Consider the following 20564-nt stretch of genomic DNA (forward strand, 5'->3'; position numbering starts at 1 on the left):
GGCTCAGTGACCTAGTCCCCCTGAGTTCAATCCCTGGTAACCCCCGCCAAATAAATAAATAAGACTCCTAAACTGGTATATCGAGATTGATGAAATCTGACTCTCCTGACTCATGGACTCTCCCCACAAGGCCCTCAAATTTGTGGAAAATAAGAGATGGGTAAAACACACAAAAAGCTACCATGTTCTGAGGCCTTCTGTAGCCTCAGTGTCAAGCCACCTTTTTGGATCAACTTGAACTCTTGTCCAGAAAGGCCTCCAAGCTAAGAAACACCATGGCATTCTGAGATCTGGAAGCAGCACAGGGTGGGACTCAAAGAATCTGGCTTTCAGGAAGATGAGAGGCCGGGGCTTTAGTAATCAGAGAAGGGATGAGGGACAAGAGCACAACCATTTATCAAGTGCTTCCTGCATGATGTGCATATTGGAAGACCTATTTAATTCTCACAATATCCTTTCAAGGAATATACTAAGAAGAAATAGACTTGGAGAGGTAACTTTGTCAAAGGGAAAAGGCCAGAAAGAACCAAAGTTGGATTAATAAGCAAGGCAGGTGGGTACAGGCCACAGCTACAGGGACTGTCTGATCAAAAGGATCTGGGCTGGTGGTAGAGGAAGACTTTATAGAAAATGAGCTCCCTTTTATGGTGCTGAGGATTGAACCCAGGGCCTTGTGCAAGTGAGGCAATACTCTACATCCCCAGTTCCTCTGTACTGTTTTATAAGCAGGGGCACCTGTGATGCCAGACATGGCTCCTGTGGGAAGACTCCCCTTATGCCTACTCTATTAAATATGGTCCTAGGCTCAGCTGTGTTCATCTGCCCAGCTCCATCACTGTGGACGTAGGAGGTGAGCTCAGAGGTGCACATGACTCTGAATGTGGGACAGGCGGGAGATGACCCCTCCCTCTCACCCCTGCTGCCTGCTCAGAGCTCCAGCCATCAGCCTGCTTTGATTATGATTTCTTTGAGACCTCACATCCAGAGGCTGACAGCAGCCAAATCCTCCTGATTGTCTGAGATGTTCCTGACATCAGAGAATAAACAGTCTCCCCTGTCTGGCCAGCTGTGCTGAGCAGCATTCCTGTCTTGGCCTGCCTGACTGGTGGGGTTGCAGCCCTGTGTCCACCTCCAGTAGAGGCCTGTGGGACCTGGTCAGGGAGAGAGAGAGGGGAGGTCACTGTATGTCTCCATGCTGGACAGGACATTCTCTTTGAGTCCCTGTTTTGCCCCATTACCAGGCACCTCAGCCGCAAGTCACTGCTAGAGAAGCCCCGTGTTTCTAATGACTGTCAATTTAGAGAAGACTCCTACTAGTTCACTGTCCTTGGGGGTCAAAGCCTGTACCCCTGCCCAGGAGATTCCCCAGGTAATCTGAAATGCCTGCATTATTCTAGCTAGATTCAAAGTCTGAACACCCTAATGGCTTCTTTTACAGAAGCAGACACAGAAGAGTGGAGACAGAAGAGGGACTTGAAACCTTGCCTTTTCTTCCTATGGCCCTGGAGCACTGTGGATGCTGTGGCTATGATGATGTTAGAGGCTCTGAGTGGGAGGAGCTGCCTGTGTTTGTGGAGAGGAGTAGGGGTGTTTTCATCCCAGGCCTGTTTTGGAGATCAGGCTTGTGGCTGAGCCGTTTCCTGCAGAAGCAAGGCCCCTGGAAAAGCACTGTTCTCCAGGCGCTCCTAAATCATCCTGTTGGGAACAGAGCTGGGGCAGCAGGACCTGAGTGGGGCTCTGCCACTGTGCGAGTCCAGTGCCCAGCCTAGAGTTGGCCAGACCACAGGAGGCACCTTGGGGTGGAGTGCAGAGCCCTCTGGAATAGGGACCCCCCCACCCCCAAGCACACACCATCTGCTGCTCTGGTGGCTTGGAATTGCGGGGGAGGAGACAGCAGCCTTTCTGGGCCAGTCTGCAGAAGGAATTCCTCTAGGAGCCCCCTCTGGCTGCAGACAGGAGGGGAGGGAGGCAGACAGGCAGCCCAGGGGTCTCTGTGGACAGGTGTCTCACTCCCAGTCTGTTTTGCCTTTGCATAGTTGAGTAGATCAGTGTGGGTTTGTGCAACTGTTCTCAGCTTCTCTGTGTGGGTGGCTGCATGTCTGGCTGGAGACCGGTTCTTGGGTAGGAAGTGTGCTTTGTGGAAGTGTCCACATCTCTCTGTGGGGCTGTGGATGAGGATATCTTTGAGGGAAGACGCCGGCTTCTATACCTTTGCAAAGATGAGTGTCTGCTCCTGCATATGTGTGTCCCTGAGAGTGTGCCTGTGAGGTCATTTTGACATACGTGTGAACTTGTCCTTCTTGTTGTAAGCTTAGGCATATGTGTCTCTCACATTGTGTGCTTATTTACCAATAGTATGACAACAAGCCTCTGAAAGCATGTATGTGTGTCTGTAATTTGTGCAGAAGCATTCACTGATTTATTCCTAATGTGGTTTGCTCATTGGACATCTTTAAAGTACTTGTTCTGTGACTAGCCCTGCACTGGGCACTGGGAATTTGGAGAGGTGTTTGTGGCTGGAATAGAGCCAAACGTGCACTATCATCTAAAGATGTTCCAGGCCTGGGGCCATTCTTACCTGTTTCTTGATAGAAAGAAACCGTGGCAAGTAGCAAGATCAGAACAATACAGTACATCTATCTGGGTGCCTCTGTGTGCACCTTGTCTGTATGTCTGCCTGTGTGAATGCGGTTTGTGTTTGTCTGATCTCCTAGAGGGCAGAGCTCACAGCATTTCTGCCATCTGTTGCCTTGCCTAGGTTGGCTCAGGACTATGAGACAGGCAGGGGCGGTGGGAGGGTCGCTGATTCAAGAGTCTAAATACCGTTCCGACACCCAGCTAAGACTTGCTCTGTGATTTGGCCTCAGTTTCCTAACCTTTAGAATGAAAGGGTTGGGTTACCTCAACATTAACTGTATAGGTCTTTTTTGGTTAACAGAAGGAATATGGTTAATTCCTGAGTTAATTACTTTTAGAGGTCAAATTGGGAGACACTTAATTGTAGGAATTTAGGATTCAGACAGCGCTGTTTTTTTTTTTTTCAAAGAGAGAGAGAGAGAATTTTTTAATATTTATTTTTTAGTTTTCAGCGGACGCAACATCTTTGTTTGTATGTGGTGCTGAGGATCAAACCCGGGCCACAGGCATGCCAGGCGAGCACGCTACCGCTTGAGCCACATCCCCAGCCCAAGCACTGGGTTTTCATTCCAGTTCTGCCATGATGCCCTTTAGAGTTACTTCTCTCTTGATTGTTGTGAGAAATAATGTGTAAAGTGCTGAACATAGTAGATGTTCAATAAATATTAGTTTCTGTTCTTTTCTAGAGTCTTTTCCTTTCTTTGTTCATTACCAACTCTAGGTTTAGTAGAAATGTTGACTGATCAAATTCATTTAAACTGCATGTTTAAGGAGTTCTGGCCTATTGTGGTTGGGGGCAGAGGGGACAGTTGGAGAGAATCTGGCCCATTTTTCAATGCCTTCTAAGTAGCCACTGATGTAAATCTGTGTGTGAGCTGTTTTCTCTACCCTTCCAACCTGTTCTCTGATGTGAACCCTTGACACCTCAGTCTTGGATATACACAAGAACTATGGAACAGGCTCAATGCCTGCTTCCATTCTGAATTCTGCCCCTGAGACACTCCACAGTGCTAAAGGATGCTGAGCTAAGTAGAATCAGGCCACAGGGTGGAGCTGGGTCAGGTAAGGCCTTAGACTCTCGGCATGTCTGTGCCTGCCTGCCCAGCCCAGTAGTGGGCAGATCCAGCCAGGGCAGCTGTCCCCCATGATTGATACTCCTGGGAGGCCATTGCTCTACTCTTAGCATAGGTGGCCTTAGGATCCTGCAGCACCAGGGAGAAAGAGGAGACCCCCTTCCCCCATCACTCCTGCCCCTTCAAGGCCTCTAGAATGAGTTCCAGCAGGGACAGCACAGTTTGGGTAGGGCAGGAGATAGCACCTCTCAGCCAGGGTTGATGGGGGTAACCGTCTTGGGAATCCCCTGGAGCTTGTTAAAATTGGCAGCTCTTCTGCTCTCCTGAAATATCCCTGACCCGGAGGGAATGAAGGAGGGGTCTAAGGTGCAGCCAGGGTTGCTGAATTGGGAAATGCTCAGAAACTGAGCTCGGGGTGGCAGAGGCCGTAGGAGAGGCAGGAAGAGGGTCTGCCCTAGAGGTCATGCTGGCCATCTCTCTGACCCCACACTCGTGAAGGACTGAAAACGGGTTTAGCGGTCTCCCACCTCCAGAGATTACCAGGGAAGTAGGATTACCTTGAGCTATAAAAGGCTTTCTGGGGGTCTTTGTGACCTTTCCTTACCATCTCTGGGCTGCTGTGTTTGGGACAGAACTGGGAATTTTCCGACTGAAAAAAAAAATTGAAAGCAAGGGAGCAATTGGTGGGTTGTAGCCAAAGTAATGTGTTTAAGGAAATTTCTGCTTCATGCTGGCCAGGACAGGGAATGTCTGGTCAAAGAGCTGCTGACGGCCAGGGTCTCTGAAAGTAAACAGGCCACCTCCGATGGCTGTCCTGAGCTCATTTCCCTCACCAGTGCAAGGGCGGTGGGGGGATGATGTCACCATAAGTGGGCCTCCTGGTCATGGAGTTTCTCACTGAGTAGGACAGAGATTGCTGGCAGCATAGTGCTGCTGCCCAGTTATTGCAAACAGCTGATTCCCCTACAAGCAGCTCTGACACCTCCTCCACATACTCTGTGATGGGACTCCAGTCACATCCATGACCCCACAGCATAGGTGTTCCTGGGGAAACCTGGGATTAACTGCCCCAGGCTCCAGCTTCCATGCAAGGCCTCTACCTCATCCAGAGAGCAGGACCTCCCTCAGCCTATGGAGGGGGCACTCAGAGTGGGGTTGGTTGCAAGGAATGGCCCCTAGAGGTACAGGCTCATGTGGAAAGTGGACAGTGGCAACGTGTACTACAGCCTGTCTCCTGGGAACCAGGCAGCCAGGTCCAGTGGGGGAGTTTCCATGAGCAGAGAGGCCAGGTCAGGGGAAGCTGGGAGGTGGGGTGGGGAAAGAGCTACAAAGCCCTCTCTGTGCCTCCTCCACAGTCTCTTCCTGAGACTAAGCTGCAGGTGATACTTTTATGGGATTGAAAACCCCATGGCAGTTAGCAGCTGCCAGGGATTGGGACAGCCTCAATGCCTCCCCCCTTCCTTTATACCACCCGACTTCATCTGCTGGACAGGAAACGAGGAGCAGGTAGAGAGGTGGGCCAAAAACTTCCTAAGGGAAGACCGGGGTGTCTTTTGCTACTTTGTGTCCCCTAGAATCCTGGGTTGACCTCACAGGGGCTTATCAGTCACACAGATCCACTCCACAGAGCAACTGACCCACTCAATGGTTTCCTGACCGGCTCCAGGATGACCTAAAACCTCAGACTGATCGAGAGGCTCCCAGAGGAATCACTGCTTCCCTGACGTGCGCCTGCTTGCCCAACAGGCTGACCCATTAATATAGTCTAATATTCAACAAACAGTCATTCAGTGCCTCACCTTGTTTGTGCCAAGTCTTGTGCTGGATGCAGAGGATATAGCCACGAACAAGACAGACAAGAGTCCTGCTTTTCGGAAACTGACAATAAGTAAACAATAATGGTGGAGTGGGATTTATGTGTTTTATGTTATGAAGGAAGTAAATGGGATTCTGTGGGAGACCATATTCAGCTGACTCTACCCTGGGTCAAAATGCCAGCAAAGTAAGTCCAGTCATACATAAATGGACCAAGTAGGGTCATGAAGCATTATTCCTACCTTGGAATAATGGTCAAAGAAGACCATGACATAGAAGAGACATGGGCACTGAGAATGAGAAATGACCGTGCAGAGAACTGGGATAGCGTCCAGGCAGAGTAAAAGGCAGTGCCAAGGGCCTGAGGTGGGGAAGAGTTAGGCCTAATTTAGGAATAACCAGAAGTCACATGTGACTGGAACTTGTGAGTGGAAGAAGGTGGCAGAGATGAGTTAGAGGGAAGGGCAGGAGCAGACCAGGCAGGTCTTGTCAGCCACAGGGAGAACCTAAACGGGTGTGAGTGAAAGACTGAAGGCTCTAGCAAAAGTGAGAGAGCATCAGAGAAGAACAGATAATAGAATTTATAGTTGAAAACCTTGCCACAGTGGGCTGGGGTTGTGGCTCAGCGGTGGAGTGCTTGTCTTGTGTGTATGAGGCACTGGGTTTGATCCTCAGCACCGCATAAATAAATAAGATAAAGATATAAAACAACAACAAAAAAACCTTCCCACAAAGAAAACTCCAGGCCCAGATGCCTTCCCTGGTAAATTCTACCAAACAGTTAAGGAAGAAATAACACCAAATTTATATAAACTCTTCCAGAAAATTGAAAAGAAAGGAATACTTTACGACTTATTCTGTGAGGCCAGCATTATGCCTAGTTACTAAAACCAGACAAAGTCATTCCAGGAAGAGAAAACTACAGGTCAATATCCTTCATGAGCATAAATGCAAAATTTTTGATCAAAATGCCAGCAAAGTAAGTCCAGTCATACATAAAAGGATAATGCTTCATAACCAAGTAGGGTTCACTTACAAATACCAGGTTGAAGTAACCTTCGAAAATCAATTAATAGGCCCAGTGGGGTGGCACACATCTGTAATCTCCCACTCTCTTGGGAGGCTGAGGAGGGAGGATTACAAGTTTGAGGCCAGCCTCAGCAATTTAGTGAGGACCTAAGCAATTTAGTGAGATCCTGTCTCAAAAAAAAAAAAAGAGGGGGCAGGTGTGGTGGCGCAGGCCTGTAACCCCAGTGGCTTAGGAGGCTGAGACAGGATCTTGAGTTCAAAGCCAGCCTCAGCAATTTAGTGAGGCCCTAAGTAACTCAGTGAGACCCTGTCTCTAATTAAAAAACAAAAAAGGGCTGAGGATATGGCTCACTGGATAAGGGCCCTTGGGTTCACTCCCCAGTAGCAAAAAAAAAAAAAAAGTGTGTGGGGATATGGTAAAGTGTCCTTGGGTTTAATCCCCAGTTTGAGGAGTCAGGGTGGGGGGATAAATAAAATGAAAAGAAAAAAAGTAAAATTAATTAGTAGAATTTACATATTAACAACTGAAAAAGAAAAAATACAAATGATCACCAGTGGAAGCAGGAAAAGCATTTGACAAATTCCAACATTTATTCTTGATCTAAAAACAAAATACCTTCAGAAAAGTAGGCAAAGTAAAGAACTCCCTCAACCTGATATATGACTTCATATAAAACATACTGCCAATTTCAGACTTAATAAATTGAGTGCCTTTCTTCTAAGATTGGGAATGAGACAAGAAGTGTCTCTCTCTCTCTCTCTCTTTTTTTTAAAATATTTTTTAGTTGTCAATTGATCTTTATTTCATTTATTTATATGTGATGCTGAGAATTGAACCCAGTGCCTCATACATGCCAAGCAAGCGCTCTACCACTGAGCCATACCCCTCCCCCAAGAAGTGTCTGCTCTTACCACATCTGTTTAAGATTGTACTGATCCTAGCCAGTGCGATATAATAATGTTAATAAAGCATACAATTTGGAAAGGAAAAAGTAAAACTATAAATTATTTGCAAATGGCATGATCATGTACAGAGAAAATCCTGAGTAGTATAGAAAAGTTACTGATATGAGTCAGTTTATCAAAATTGCAGTATCGATTATAAAAATATCAATATATAAAAATCAGTTGTGGGGCTAGGGTTTTGGCTCAGCAGTAGAGCGCTTGCCTAGCACATGCAAGGCCCTGGTTTTGATCCTCAGAACCACATATAAATAAATAAGATAAAGGTATTGTGGGCTGGGGATGTGGCTCAAGCGGTAGCGTGCTCGCCTGGCATGCGTGCGGCCCGGGTTCGATCCTCAGCACCACATACCAACAAAGGTGTTGTGTCCGCCGAGAACTAAAATAAATATTAAAAATTCTCTCTCTCTCTCTCTCTCTCTCTCTCTCTCTCTCTCTCTCTCTCTCTCTCTTTCTCTCTCTCCTCTCTAAAAAAAAAAAAATCAGTTGTATACCTGTATATGAACAACAAACACTTGGAAATTTGACATAAAAATATTCCATTTACAATATCACAAATATGAATTAGGGATAAATTTGAAATGTGTAAGACTTGTCCACTGAAAACTAGAAAACTGCTAGAGAAATTTAAAAAATCTAAATGAGATTGAGACTGTTCATGAATTGGAAGACTTAATACTTTCAAGATTGCAGTTCTTCCCAAATCAATATGTAGATTCAAAATAATTTCAATCAACATCTCAACAGGCCTTTCTTTGTAGTAATAAACAAAGGACTTGAATAGTGAAAACAAGTTTTAAAAGAGTTATGAAACTGGAGAATTTAGTGTACTTAATTTCCAGACTTAGTGTAAAGCTATAGTAATCAGTGTGGTAAAGATAAATGTGTCACTGGAACAGAAAAGGTAGTCCAGAAATAGAACTATACACATACTGTCAGTTGACTTTCTCAAGTCTTTTTTATTGGTATATATTAAGCTTACAGAACAGTAGGCCTCATTTTGGCATATTTGAACGTGTATATGACATAATTTTATCTATTTCACTCCCCAGTACCTCTGCTCCCCCTGGTTTTCTCCCCCTAATTCCTTCCTCTGCAATAATGGTATTCTTTCTACATTTATTAGGATTTCCCCGCTCCCATAGCTTCCATATATGAGAGAAAACATGGCACTTGTCTGAGTCTGGATTATTTACATAATATGATATCTCCATTTCCATCCATTTTCCTGCAAATGACATAATTTCACTCTTTTTAAATGGCTGAATAAGACTCCATCATCTATGTATCTATTTCACATTTTCTTTATTCATTCATTGATATATACTTAGGCTGATTCCATAACTTAACTATTGCATGTGGTTTTTTTATTTTTAATTTTTGGTACTGGAGATTGTTTGAACCCAGGGGTGCTTAACCACTGAGCCACATCCCCAGTTCATTCCCCCCCTTTTTTATGGGGGTTAAGGGATTGAACTCAGGGGCCCTTGACCACTGAGCCACATCCCCAGCCCTATTTTGTATTTTATTTAGAGACAGGGTCTCACTTGAGTTGCTTTGCACCTTGACTTTGCTGAGGCTGACTTTGAACTCGCAATCCTCCTATCTCAGCCTCTCAAACTACTGGGATTACAGGCATGCACCTCCACGCCCAGCTATTGTGTATATTTTTAAAATATGCTGACCTTAATTCTCTCAAATACCAAGGATTGATATATCTGGATCATGTGGTAGTTCTATTGTTAGTTTTTTGAAGACTCTCTATACTGATTTCCAGTGGTTGTACTAATTTACATTCCCACTAATACGAGTTTTTTAAAAAAATTTTTATAATTTCTTTTTTAGATGTAGATGGACACAATACCTTTATTTATTTTTATGTAGTGCTGAGGATTGAACCCAGGGCCTCACACATGCTAAGCAAATGCTATAACCTCAGCCCAAGAGTTCCTTTTTTCACTGTGTCCTCTACACATTTATTATTTTGTATTCTTGTTTTTGCCTTTCTGACTGGGGTGAGATGGAATCTCAATGAAGTTTTTGTTTGTTTGTTTTGTTTTGTTTTGTGGTGCTAGGGATAAGCAAGCACTCTACCAACTGAGGTATATCCCTATCCCTCACTGTAGTTTTGATTTGCATTTCCCTAATGGCTAAAAGATGGTGAGCATTTTTTTTTTTCACATACTTGTTGGCTGTTTGTGCTTTTTTTGAGAAGTTTCTGTTGCGTTCATTTGACTATTTGTAGAGTGGGTTTTTGTTGTGGTTGTTGAATTTAAGTCCTTTATATATTCTTCATATTAATCCTTGGTCAGAAGAGTAGTTGGTAAAGATTTTCTCTTTTTTTCTAGGCTCTCCCTTCACTCTGTTAATTGTCTTTTTTTTTTTTTTTTGTTGTTGTTGTTTTTAAGAGAAAGAGAGAGGGGAGAGAGAGAGAGAATTTTAATATTTATTTTTTAGTTATTGGCGGACACAACATCTTTGTTTGTTATGTGGTGCTGAGGATCGAACCCGGGCCGCACGCATGCCAGGAGCGCGCTACCACTTGAGCCACATCCCCAGCCCCTTTTTTGTTGTTGTTATACAGAAGATTTTTAATTTTATGCCATTCCATTTATTGATTCTTGCTATTATTTCCTAAGCTATAGGAGTCCTAATTAGGAAATTGTTGCCTGTGCCTATATGTTAAAATGATTCTCCCGTTTTCTTCAAGTGTTGCAAAGTTTCTGTTTCTTTTATCTTCCTTTGTGATATGGGTATTTGAACCACTAAACTACATCCTCAGCCCTTTTTATTTATTTTTGAGTTAGGGTCTCATAAGTTGCTCAGGCTCCCCTTGAACATGAGATCCTTCTGCCTTAGCCTCCTGGGTCACTTCAATTACAGGCATTCACTACTGTGCCCAACTAAAGTTTCTGGTCTTATACTTAGGTCTTTGATTGATTTGGAGTTGACTTTTGAAAAGGCACACCTTTGTGTACAAGAGAGATCTGGCCTTGTTCTTCTTATCAGCATCCAGTTTTCCCAGCACCATTTGTTACCAAGGCTGTCTTTTCTCCATTGGGTTTTGGTACCTTTGTCAAGAATCAGATGACTATAGCTGTGTGGGTTTGTCTCTGCATCTTCTATTCTATTCCATTGGTCTGCATGTCTGTTTTATGATAGAACCATGATGTTTTTGTCACTATGGCTTTGTAATAAAATTTCAAATTAGATATTGTGATGCTTCCAGAATTATTCTTTTTGCTTAGGATCACTTTGGCTGTTCTGGATCTTTTGTTCTCCCATATGAATTTTAGGATTTTTTTTTCTGGTTCTCTGAAGAATATTCTTCATATTTTGATGAGAATTGTGTTGAATCAGTAGATCGATTTGATGGTACAGCCATTAATTCTGCCTGTCTATGATCATGGGAGGTCTTTCCATCTTCTAGTATCTTCTTCAATTTATTTTTTCAGAGTTTTTATTTTTTCATTTTTTTATTTTTAGGTGGTCACAATATCTTATTTTATTTTTACTTGGTGCTGAGAATCGAATCCAGTGCCTCACATATGCTAGGCGAGCGCGCTACCACCTGAACCACATCACCAGCCCCTTTTTCAGAGTTTTGTAATTATCCTTGTAGAAGTCTTTCACCTCCTTGGTTAGGTTTATTCTTGGGTCTTTTATTTCTATTTTAGTTTTGAAGGTATTGTAAATGGAATTAATTGAGTTTTCACAAAGGTGCCAGCCTTTGGAGAAAAGACAGGCTTGAACAAATGTACTAGAACAACTGGGTATTTCTGTGGGGGAAAAAAAAAATGAACTTCTACCCTTACTTCACACCATACACAAAAATTAATTCAAATGGATCACAAACCTAAATGTAAACAAACCCCATAAAACTTTTAGAATATAGGAGAAAATCCTTATAAACTTGGGTTGGGCAAAGAGTTCTTAGATATGATACAAAAATTACAAATAAATTGAAAAATTGATAAACTATAGTTTTGTGGCACTGGGGATTGAATCCAGGGCTTCACATATGCTAGGCAAGTGGCTCAGCGATAGAGCTGAGTTTGATCCCCAATACCACATAAAAATAAATAAATAATTATGTCCAGTTACAAAATAAATATTAAAAAAAGCTTCTTTATATACCTAGAATACATAAATAAGAAAGGATTTCTATCTAGACTACACAAAATATTTATAGAACTCAATAATAAGACAACTCAAATTTTTAAAAATGATCAAAAATTCCAGAAATTTTTCTAAGAAAATACACAAATAGCAAATTAACTCATGTAAAAATGTTCCTTGTTTGTAAGGAAAGTGTCAATTAAAACACAATGAGATACCACTGCACACCCACTAAAAAAGCTAAAATTAAATGTCCAACCATACCGATCACTCCCAAGAATGTGGAACAACTGTGCCTTGTACACTGTGGCGGGATGAAACAGTAGCACAAACACTTTGAAAAACAGCTTGACAATTTTTCTAAAAGCTAAGTGTTCACCTACTATGTGATCCAGCCATTCCTTTCTTAGGTATTTACCCAAGAAAAACCATAGTAGAGGGCTGGGGATGTGGCTCAAACGGTAGCGCACTCGCCTGGCATGCGTGCAGCCTGGGTTCGATCCTCAGCACCACATACCAACAAAGATGTTGTCTGCTGAAAACTAAAAAAAAAAAAAAATTAAAATTCTCTCTCTCTCTCTCTCTCTCTCTCTCTCTCTCTCTCTCACACACACACACACACACACACACACTCACTCACTCTCTCTTTAAAAAAAAAAAAGAAAAGAAAAACCATAGTAGAAATCCACATCAGGACTTACATGTACATAAATGTTTAGAGTGGTTTTATATATAATAGCTCAACATGGGACAACCCAAATGTTCACCTTCAAAAGAATGCATAAACATATCATAGTACATTCACAAATGTAAAGTTTATTGTTCAGAATAAAAAGGGGTGAATTACTGATACATGAATCTCAAAATCATTAAGCCATATAAAAAGAAAATATACATATTATTCCATTCATATGAAATTCTAGAAAGTGCAAACTAGTCTACAGTGACTTAAAGCTGATCAGTGAATTCCTGGGGATGGGAATTAAGTGGGGGAGATTTAAATTTCCAAGGAGCATGAGGATACTTTTGGGGGTTGTACAGATCTCATGGGTGTGTACATATGTCAGAACATTAAATTGTACAAATTAAGCGTGCAATTAATTGTATGTCAACTCTATCTCAAAAAAGCTGTTCTAAAAAATGGCAACCCAATCTCATATATTTTTTTTCTAATCACTCTGGCTCCTGTGAGGAGAAGGACTGAGTGAGAAGGGGTAAGAGTAGAAGCTGAGAGTCCTTGGGAGGCTGACACAGCCTCTGGGTACAATGATGGTGGCTGAGGTGACCGTGGAAGTGAAGGGGAGCAGACAGATTTGAGAGATATTTTGAAATCTAACCCACATGTCTTGTCAGTAGTTTGAATGTAAGGTAGAAGGGAGGTGGAGGTCCAGGATGGCTACCACATTTCCGACTGCAACACTGAGAAACTGGGGAAGCCTGGGCCAGGGACAGACCTGTGGGTGGTGGTGGGCGAGGAAATGGCTGAGCTCCATGAGAAGGCTCTGGGTGGAGACAAAATTTGGAGGATGTTAATGAACAAATCGAATCTTAAGGCCAAGTAAATGGATGAGATCATGGAGGGAAAGAGAAGAGAAAAAGAAAAGAAGTCAGAACTGAGCCTGGACCACTTCAACATTTAGAGGTCACCTGTAGGAGGGGGAACCAGAAAAGCATATCAGGAAGGGGCAGCTGGGGAGGTTCAAATCAATAGAGCCATATTGATTTCCTGTGGCTGATACAACAAAACCTCGCAAAATGGGTGGCCTAAGACAACCAGAAATTTCTTCTCTCCCAGTTTTGGAGGCCAAAACCTCAAAATCAGATCACTGGGCTGAACTCAAGTTGTTGGCAGGGCTGCACTTCCTCTGGAGGCTTGAGGGGAGATTCCGTTCTTGACTCTTCCAGCTCTGGCAGATGTTGTCATTACTTGACCAGAGGCCATTTCACCCCAGTCTCCTTCTCTGTGGTCTATAACTTCCTCCTCTTCTGTCTCAGTCATATCTCCCTCTGCCTTAGTCTCTTTTCTCTCTTTTTTGTACCAGAGATTGAACTCAGGGGTGCTTAACCACTGAGCCACATCCCTAGCCCTTTCTTTATTTTTCATTTTTGTGATAGGGTCTCACTAAGTTGCTTAGGGCCTCACTAAGTTGCTGACTGGTCTTGAACTTGTGATAACAGGCATGTGCCACCATGCCTGGCTCTGCTTTATCGTTACAAGAATACTTGTCATAGAGTTTAGGGTCCACCTAGATAAGCAGGGGTGTTCTTCTAATCTTACGATCCTTAATTACATCCACAAAGGCCCTTTCTCCAAATAAGGTCACTTTTATAGGTTCTGTGAATTAGGTTGTAGTCATGCCTTTGAGGGGTCACCTTTAAACCTACTTATACGCTCTGAAAGAGTGACTAGTTGAGTAACGCAAGACAGGAGGACTTCCTGTGTCTAGTCTAGCAAGAGGGACCCAAGAGATCAAGAGTAGGGTGTAGGAGCCCAGCTTCCAGTCTAAGGCCTGGAGTATGGGATGAGGCTGCAGCTGGCCTGAGCATGTGTGGGAGAGCCTCATGGGGAGGGGAGGTGCTGCAGACAGGACTCTCCCAGTCCTCCCAGTCCTGACTCAACATCTGGCAGGGGCTCTGCACACAGCAGCCAGAGTGATCCTGAAGCTGTGGATCTGTTCATATCACTTTCCAGGGAAGACCAGCACCCTCACCTGGCCTAAGACGAGCCCTAGAGGCCTGGCTCAGCCCACTTCTGCAATTTTAGATCATACTTTCTGTTACTGCTGCTTCCAGACACAGGGTTGCCTATTAGGCCACTGTCCCTCCTGTGGTGGGGCCTTGGCCTGGTGTTTCATCTGTTGGAAGGTTCTTCAGCCTACTTTACCCAGTTAGCATCCACTGATGCTTTAGATCTCAACCCAGATTTCTCTGCTGCAGAGAATCTCCCTTGGTTTCCTGTATGTTATGTAAATCCTTTTGGTTCCCTGTCCCCATCTTCTGTAGCACTATCAAGGTATATATTGTAGGTATATTTGTAATATTATTTTATTTGTTTTTATTAAGAGACAGGGTCTCACTATGTTGCCCAGGTGGGCCTTGAACTCCTGGGCTCAAGCAATCCTCCTGCCTCAGCTTCCACCTGGTACCACAGGCACACACCACCATATCTGGCACTGTAATATTATTTTATTGATGTTTAATTCTACCTCTAAACTGTAAGCACCACAAAGGCAGGGTGTGGATTATTTACCACTCTGTCCCAGGTGCCTTGTCTAGCGCTTAATACAAACAAGGGGTATATGTAGCGATTTTTAAAACATGTCTGCAGATTTTTTGACATTCTTCCCATCAAGAGATAGAGTCTGTTTGAACTTCCTTTAATTATGTGCTGGTTTAATGACTCATATCTAATTAACAGAATTTAGCTGTGTGATACCTGGGGCTGGATGAAGAGCACTTGCCTGGCATGCTCAAAGTGCTGGGTTCGATCCCCGATACCACAAAGAGAGAGAGAAAGAAAAGAGAGGCGGGGGGGGGGGGAGGGATAAAACATGGCTTGTTTTCTTTCTTTTTGGATGCTCCCAATCAGAACCAGGCTGCCATGCTATGAAGGTGCCCATGCCTTAGAGAAAGGCCACATGGAGGTATTCCAGCCAAAAGCCCCTCTGAAAACCTAGTCTGCAGTCATCATTAGCTGTCAGATATACTGAAGAAATCTTTGAGATGATTCCAACCTATTTGCTATCTGTCTTAGTCTGTTTTCTGTTGTTCTAACAAAGTACCGGAGGCTGATTACTTTATAAAGAAAAGAGGTTTGTTTAGCTCACAGGATCCTGTACTCTTCTGAGGTCAGTGTACCCAGTGATCTAATTCCCTCCAACTAGACTCCACCTCTTAAAGGTTCCACTATGTCTCAACATCGCATTGGGGATAAACTTCCAGCACATGAACTTTTGGGGACATAATCAAACCATATTCAAATCATAGCACCATCTGTGCAATCCACATGAGAGATTGAGTGCGAACTACCTGAGTCCAGTTACTCCTAGAACCATGCAAGATAAAGATAAAATTATTATAATAATTATTGCATAAACCACTAAATTTAGGGATAATAAGTTAGGCAGAAGTAGACAGAGGGAACGGGGTCCAATACTTACTGAATCAATTAATGGAGAAGAGGTTGGTTGAAGGAACACTGCCTGTGTTTCAGTTTTGTATAGGCTTTAGTTGACAACTCTCAGTTTCTCCTTCCCTAAGAGGTCCTGAAGATTCTGAAAGACCCAGTTCGGAAACTCAAAGGTCTGCATTTCTCATAAGTTGCTCAAGGGGAGAGCCCCAGAGATTCTCTGCTTAGATCAGGAAACATGGCAAGGCTGTCAAAAGTTAGCTTTGATGGGGACCTCAGAGAGCATGTGTTTTGAGGGGCTTCTTAACTTTGAGGCCATAGATGTTTCGAAGAGCAAGAACATACATTTTTCTCTCTGTGTTATCTTTCTGGGGAGACGTTCTCCAGGCTTCAACAGGTATTAGACTCTCAGAAGAATTTATGTCCCAGATGTGTTAACAAAAACTAATATAGTACAACTATCTCTATGTCTAGATTGAGAAATTGAGATCATTACATTTTCTGGTAATAAGGTGGACAAGCTACCATAGATAAGCTTCCTTCTGAAAACAATTCTGAATAAAAGAAAAAAATATGAACTTAAAAATACACTAATGTGCCGGGCACGGTGGTGCATGCCTGTAATCTCAGTAACTTGGAAGGCCGAGGCAGGAGGATCGCAAGTTCAAAGCCAGCCTCAGCAGATTAATGAGGCACTTAGTAACTCAACAAGACCCTGTCTCTAAATAAAATATTTTTAAAAAGGGCTGGGGACATGGCTTGGTGTTTAAGTGCCCCTGGATTCAATCTCTGGTACAATATATATATATATATATATACTAATGAGCTGACAAGAAATTGAGGAATATTCAGGCTCCCAAATTCAATAATCCAGAGATGAGCTGAGATGTGAAACAGACTTTTATTTTAAGGATGTTTTTATTTCTATTCCTATTTTTATTTATGGATTTATTTTTTTTGATACAGAGTCTTGTATATTACTGGTCTTGAACTCTTGGACTCAAGAGGTCCTCTTGCCTCAGCCTCCCCAGTAACTGGGATTATAGGTTATAGACCTATACCATCATGCCTGACTTTTTAAAAATTTATTTTTTAGTTATAAGTTGACACAATATCTTTATTTTATTTTTATGTGGTGCTGAGAATCAAACCCAGCACCTCATACATGCTAGGCGAGGGCTCTACCTCTGAGCCACAACCCAGCCCCATGCCTGACTTTTTAATAAAAAAAAAAATTATTGTGGCAAAAAAAAAAACCAACCCATGAGATCTACCTTTTTATGTTTTTAAGGTTCTAGTACATTATTAACTATAAGCACAATGTTGTACAGCAGATCTATAGAACTTTTGCATGTTTGAAACTATCATTTTTATTTTTTAACTCAGAAAACTTGAGTTTTCATGGCCTCATGGGGATGAGCTGATTGTAGAGAATGAGTGGCTTCCTAGTAACTGGGTCTCCAACAAATTAAAGCACCCTGTATTGTGGTTTAAATACGTTCCCCCAAAGGACATGTGTTGGACACTTTATTCCCAATACAATACTGTTGGGAGGTGGGGCCTAGGGCTCCACCCTCCTTAATGGATTAATGTCAATTATAAAAGGACTTAAAACTGCAAGTTCAATCTCTTGCTCATGTGGTGTAGTTCCAACATACTATGATGAAGCAAGGAAGTCCTCACAGATATATCCCCTTGATCCTAGACTTTCTAGCCTCCAAAACTGAGCCAAATGAACATCTATTGTTTGTAAACTACCTAGCCTCAGATATTATATTACAGTAACACAAAATGGACAAGGACCCTGTTTTAGTGTTTGTTGATATTCATGGTATAAATGTTCCCATCGTGGTGGATTTCAAGCTAGCAATGGTACTAGGGACTCTTACGCAAAATATTTGGGTTTTATGAGCTGATGAAATAAATTCATCTTTCTACTGAGGAAAACTCAAGGCCCCTTCAAAGTGGGAACACTAATAAAACAGATGTAAGTACCACTATCTCCCAACAGACTGGAAAAAAAAAAAACATTTTTTTTTTATAGGTTTCACAAATCTTTTTTTTTTTTTTTTTAATATTTATTTTTTAGTTCTCAGCAGACACAACATCTTTGTTGGTATGTGGTGCTGAGGATCGAACCCGGGCCGCACGCATGCCAGGCGAGCGCACTACCGCTTGAGCCACATCCCCAGCCCAAATCTTTTTTTTTTTAATATTTATTTTTATGTGGTGCTGAGGATCGAACCCGGGTCCCGCCCATGCTAGGGAAGCACTCTACTGCTGAGCCACAATCCCAGCCCCCAAAAATGCTTAACTTAAAATCCTTGTTTTCAGGAGAAAAATAATATCCCCTGTTTTAGTCAGCTTTTTTTTGTCACTGTAACCAAAAGACCTAACAATAATGATTAGAAGAGGAAAAGTTTATTTGGCTCATGGTTTCAGAGGTCTCAGAATCCGTAGATGGCTGACTCTGTTACTCTGGGCTCAAGGTGAGGCAGAACATCCTGGGGGTGTGGAGGAGGCAAGCATCTCAAGACATGGCAATTCAGAAAGCAGAGAGAGCTCCACTCACCAGGGACAAAACATAAACCCAAAGGCATGCCCCCAATGACCTATCTCCTCCAGTCACACCCTACCTTCTTACATTTACCACCCACTTAATCCCTGTCATTGGATTAGTCCACTGATTAGGTTAAGGCTCTCATAACCCTATCATTTCACCTCTGAAAATTGAACTTTTGGGGGACACTTCATATCTAAACCATAACATTCCCTAAGAATCACAAATATATACTATTTAATAGCTTGAATTTTTTGTTTTCAGGGGGTTCCGGGGATTGAACTCAGGGTCACTCGACCACTGAGCCACAACCTCAGCCCTATTTTGTATTTTATTTTGTTGTTGTTGTTGTTTTTGTGATGCTGGGGATTGAACCAGGACCTTGTGCATGTGAGGCAAGCACTCTACCAACTGAGCTCTATCCCCAGCCATTGTATTTTATTTAGAGACAGGGTCTCACTGAGTTGCCCAGTGCCTTGCTTTTGCTAAAGCTGGCTTTGAACTCACCATCCTCCTGCCTCAGCAGGGATTACAGGCATTCTATAGGCATTCACCATTGCACCTAGTTTACCCTGAAATTTTTAAGTTAGCGTTCGATTTAAAGTGGTCCCAGTCTGATTATGCCCACAAACATCAAATGCAAATGCTCCTGGAAAAACCCTCTTCATCCTGCACCTCAAGGAATTCTTGCAGATAATTTCAAAGAAATAAGCAGCTCCAAGGTGAAAACTACAGAATGCTGAGCAAAAAATAGTACGCGGAAACAAATCTGCATAGACTTCAGATAGTGAACTTTTCAGACAAGCAACAAAATAATTACGTTTAGATGCTTAACAAGTGGGCTGGGGATGTGGCTCAAGCGGTAGCGTGCTTGCCTGGCATGCACATGGTGCTGGGTTCGAGCCTCAGCACCTATAAAAATAAAAAATAAAGATGTTGTACCCACCGAAAACTAAAAAATAAATATTAAAAAATTCTCTCATAAAAAAAATGCTTAACAAGTAAAAGAGGAGCCTGAGGTTGAGGCAAAGTCTGATGGGGCTTCTTCAGTAGTGGCACATCATTGGAAATACCTCAGAGGACAACTCAGTGGCTTTGCTTCACTCACAGGACCATTTGTTAAGTTTGTGGGAAGGAACTACTAGACAGCTAACAGAAAGTATGAAAGATCTAATGAATATTTTTTTACATTAAGTATTGGCATATCCTACAGGTATGTAGTATCCTGAATGTGATGGCTTAGGAATTGTAAAAGTGACCCAAAGTAAATTGCTTGAAGAAATTGGATTTCAAAGATCCTAGATGGGGAATTTTGAAGTTGTCATCAATATATTCATAATTGAAATGGAGATTTTTTTTGGGGGGGTGGTAGTGGTGCCAGGGATTGAACCCCAGGCCTTGTGCATGCGAGCCAAGCACTCTACGAACTGAGCTATATCCCTAACCCTCAAATGGAGATTTTAAAAGTCCAAATAAAATAACCATAGGCTGATGAAACAACTGGATTAAGCATCAGCTCTTTTTAAAAAGGCTATCTTGAAGGTAAATCTTGAACTTCAGCTTTAGAGGAACTAAGGTTACTTTGTTGAGCAGTGAAGGAATTACAGCATGTGAAATTCCTAAAATGAAAATTTATTGACTTTAAATAATTTTGCCTACTGTTAGGCATTTAAATTTTTTTTTTTAATTTTTAAGATTTATTTTTTTTTAGTTCTCGGCGGACACAACATCTTTGTTGGTATGTGGTACTGAGGATGGAACCGGGCCACACGCATGTGCTGAGGGCCATTACCAAGTAGGAATGACGCATCGAAATTTCTTTGCCAAGCGTACCCCATGCTGTTTAGAGGACATTCGATGGGACATTGCATGCATGCTTTAATAAGGTGACCTTGCTCAAGGACCAAGGCAGATCCGGGTTTAGAGCTGATCAGGTTTGAGGATGTAACCGGCTCCTTGAGTTTAAGGCGTTGCCAGTTTAAGATAATGGGTTTTAGGGAAGTTGGAGATTGAAGATTATTGCTGGGATTAGGGTGTTCCTGCTGCTTGTTCCCTTGAGTTCTCGTGAGATTAAAATGGGATTTGGAGATAGCCTCGTGGAGTATGTGAATTGTGCGGGCTGACGGCAGAACACGATTGCCCCTGGACCTGTGTGGAGGCGGTGTGAGAGTGGGAATAAAGAATTGCTGTTTGAACCTACTAAGGTGTGTGGTGGCTTGTGATTCTGGTGCCAAGCCGA

General features: G+C 42.6%; 1 protein-coding gene and 1 non-coding gene across 2 annotated transcripts in view; both read left to right on the forward strand.

Annotated features, from left to right (window-relative positions):
* Cilp (cartilage intermediate layer protein) overlaps positions 1–20564 on the forward strand; it is a 59981-nt gene that overhangs the window by 5501 nt on the left and 33916 nt on the right. The window lies entirely within an intron of this gene.
* LOC120887058 (small nucleolar RNA SNORA18) lies at positions 19345–19476 on the forward strand. The gene has a single exon (XR_005730227.1). It is a non-coding gene; the product is annotated as a small nucleolar RNA SNORA18 (small nucleolar RNA).

This window comes from Ictidomys tridecemlineatus, chromosome 5 (assembly GCF_052094955.1).
Source record: "Ictidomys tridecemlineatus isolate mIctTri1 chromosome 5, mIctTri1.hap1, whole genome shotgun sequence".
Lineage (NCBI taxonomy): Eukaryota > Metazoa > Chordata > Mammalia > Rodentia > Sciuridae > Ictidomys > Ictidomys tridecemlineatus.